Source organism: Triticum aestivum, chromosome 3B, assembly GCF_018294505.1.
Source record: "Triticum aestivum cultivar Chinese Spring chromosome 3B, IWGSC CS RefSeq v2.1, whole genome shotgun sequence".
Classification (NCBI taxonomy): Eukaryota; Viridiplantae; Streptophyta; class Magnoliopsida; order Poales; family Poaceae; genus Triticum; species Triticum aestivum.
In genome coordinates, this window is record NC_057801.1 from 565,576,475 (window position 1) to 565,580,041 (window position 3,567).

The window sequence follows — 3,567 nt, forward strand, 5'->3', positions numbered from 1 at the left end:
CTACTAGCAGCGCGGGTAAAATGGCTACTAGCAACGCGGCTACCCGCGCTACTAGTATCGCGCTACAGCTAATAGTTAGTAGTAGCACGGGTGAAAACACTACTATGAAAAAGGCTACTAGCAGCGCGGGTAAAATGGCTACTAGCAACGCGGCTACCCGCGCTACTAGTATCGCGCTACAGCTAATAGTTAGTAGTAGCACGGGTGAAACCCACGCTACTACTAACATTTTAGTAGTAGCGCGGGCGCAACCTGCGCTACTAGTAAACAAATAGTAGTAACGCCTCAGATTTTTTCCCATGCTACTACTAAAAAGTTAGTAGTAGCGTGGATGCAAACCCATGCTACTACTAACGAAGTAGTAGTAAGGCGTTTGGTGTTTTCCCACGCTACTACTAACTAATTAGGAATTAAAAAAAATTAAAATCCACCAATTACATTCTATACATACAATTCCAACTAAAACAAACACATATTTGCAATAAACCAGCAGCATTGCACATCATTACTAATCCAAGATTTATAATAAACCAGCAGCATTAGAGCACATCCTGTAAGAGCATACATATTGTCATGGCTTTTCATGCCTTCAATTAAAACACCTACACTTCTTGCAAAGTCACTTACTCCCAGCTAGTGCAAACACAGTTACAAGCAAACCAAAATGCATAAAAACACCAAACAGTGGCATCCTATCTCTCCATAAAAACACCAATCAGCGCTACCTCCAATCCTCGGCTCACCGGGTCGGCCTCCAGCATCTGCAGCTACGTGCTCTTCAGCTCGTAGTGCCTCCACGCCTTGGTCCAGCATCTCCTTGGCACCTTCCTGAGTGCCTGCAAAATTTATCAAAATTATGCATATTCAGATCATAGATATTCAGGAAATTGGGAGCGAATAGGAACATACATGACATACGCATTACTATTGGAGAAGACTTGGTAAACTACTTATACAAGAAATGGACAGGAAGAAGGAGAATGGCCAATATTCACATTCGTATAATTTTGACCTCAATAAAATTTGAGACATGTAACAACTCAGACTCAGTTTTTTGGTGAATACTCCCTTGAGAAATTAATCAAGATCATCACTCAATTTTGCTTTTCTGATTACCACTTCAAAATGGCAACGAAAACAAACAAACAAATGAATCATTGTTATGTTCTTGAGCTTGGTTAGCTTCGCCACGAGCACATAAAAAGTAGCAACTACAAAATAGTGTAACAACAACTACCAATCAAAATAATGAACTATCTAGCATGAGACAAGCAGTGTGATAATTATGAAAGCTACGAGATAACTAGGACGCAACAGAAAGTTTGCCACTTGATTCCGTCAGTGTAGATAACATCCCAGGCCTGCCTTCCCCTCCCTCCACAATGGCTAGTCCGAAGGAACATATAAGAACAAACAAATTTGTATGACGAAATGATGCAGTGGATTACTTAACTCCTCACTTGTCCAGTAGCACATATAAAAAATTAACTTCCTACTTACAGCAAATATTACACAATTACGCATTCATACTGTGAAGAGAAAGGTGGCTTCTTCCTTACCCAGGCATTTACGGAGAAATGTATAGTCTTTGCATCGAAACGTAAAGGGTTTGCAGCCCCTGCTTGTGGTGCTGCTGGTGGTGGGGCAGCTGATCTGGAACTAGAACCTACACGTGATATGTATGAACTCAGTTGTCAAACACAGTCTTTGAAACCGTTGGATCTTATATGGCTAGTAAAAGTGCAGTATAATTTTACCTGAATTGCGAGCCCTGACACTCTCACTGGATGCTGAAGGTGAAGACCTTATGTCTGGCCTGCTCGGCTGAGTGGAACCAGTGGTTGACATAGGCTCGACCACGAAATCACGATCCTATCAAGTCAAGAAAGCAAACCAAACAGATTTGCCATTTCCAGATTCAAGTGGATAGCTGTGTTTGCCATTTCCTAGACTCTGCGACAAATCCGACATGGAGTAAAAAATCGCAACCCCACAAAGAGGCAACAAGAAGGAAATGTATATATCTACCAAACAGCTGGTTTATTCAAGCGAACAAGCGTATCTGGAGCTGAGGCTCAAGATGCAGTAACCGGTCGACCGGGAGAACACCATAGGGTTCTATTGTAGCAACAAGCAACAGCAAACCTCCCCTTAGCTAATCAGCTACTACTAAGTAGTAGCAGTTGAAGACGCCAGCTACCATTTTCCTAGTGGTTGTAGCTGTCTTTTGGACATGTTAAACTTCAGTTTATGTTTTAGAATATGTCAAAATCAGTCTGACTACTAGAAAGACTCTAGTGCATATTATATAATCTTTTGTATATGATGGATGTTGTTCTGAAAGCCAAGTTCATTGCTTCATGTTGTTGTGGCGTATGGCAGAATTTTGTATAGTTCCTAAGATGCTCTTATGGAGCTGATATGTTGTATATGATTTTGCTGGCGTTGAGATTGTATAGTTCCTGTTTCATATCTTGGTTTCTCTTCTTTTTTTTAACAAGAGGGGATCGTACCGCCCTTCCATTTCCACTATCAAAACTCAGAAGTCATGATTGGTTTCTCACTCTATTTTTCATAGTTTATCACTTTATATCATAATTTAGGCACCTCTACAGCTATTTTTTGCAAAATCAAGCTTCAGTGCTATGGTTACTGAGAACATGTCGACATTTTGCAGGAATTAACAAAGAGGTCAAGTGAGCAGCTTACATCAGTTCCGAGGATGCCGGCAACCCCTGCCATGGCAAACCAGCAGTGCACGATCTCAGCCTCGACGTACCACTTCAGGTCCTTAGGCTGCTTCCCGAGCCCCAGGGGATCAAACCCATAGTCACCAGGCAGCCTACAATGACAAACACCAAGAAACCCATCAGCCTAACAAGCAAACATCGCCACCTGCAGAGAATGTCGTCAGAGATTACCAAATCGAACCGCCGTGCTCCAAGCTCGCTCACGGATTTCACCCCGAAACACGCACAAATCAAGCCCCCGCGCTCCAACCTGCAAGCTCGCTCACCGATTTCACCCGAGCCACGCACAAATCGAACCCCCGTACGTCCTCCAATCTCGCCCATGGATTTCACTCGAGCCACGCACGGATCGAACCCCCTTCAACATCAACCTGCAGGCATCATGGAAGAGCAGGACCTTAATTATGTTGAAAAAAAATTCATTATAATGACTCAGCATCAAACTAGACTAGGTAGTAGTGTCCGTCCGATAATGTCAGAGACAAAATCATCGTTGTTGTAACTGGTAAACTGATTACAACCGACCTCACTCACTCACTCACTCACTCACTGCTAGGTAATGGCAGTGAGGAGTATATGCTAATATCACAGACAAAACCATCGGTGTTGTTGCTAGTTACAGCCGAACTCACTCACTGCTAGTGCTAGTAGTACATTCTGACGGTGATAGATATTATGCCCCGCACCGCATATATATTTGAGAAGCTGACTAGAAGCAGCAGCACGGATCAATTCCGCCGAACCTGAGAGAGAGGGAGAGGGAGAGAGAGAGAGAGAGAGAGAGGCCGTCATCATACCTCGGGTGGGTGGGGGGCGT

General features: G+C 43.3%; 1 long non-coding RNA gene across 1 annotated transcript; it reads right to left on the reverse strand.

Moving 5' to 3' along the window:
* Window positions 1-477: 477 nt before the first annotated feature.
* On the reverse strand, window positions 478-3,137 carry LOC123065744 (uncharacterized). Its single transcript, XR_006431125.1, has 5 exons — window positions 2,922-3,137; window positions 2,710-2,842; window positions 1,758-1,953; window positions 1,560-1,666; window positions 478-836 (listed from the first exon to the last, which is right to left on the reverse strand). It is a non-coding gene; the product is annotated as an uncharacterized lncRNA (long non-coding RNA).
* Window positions 3,138-3,567: the final 430 nt, after the last annotated feature.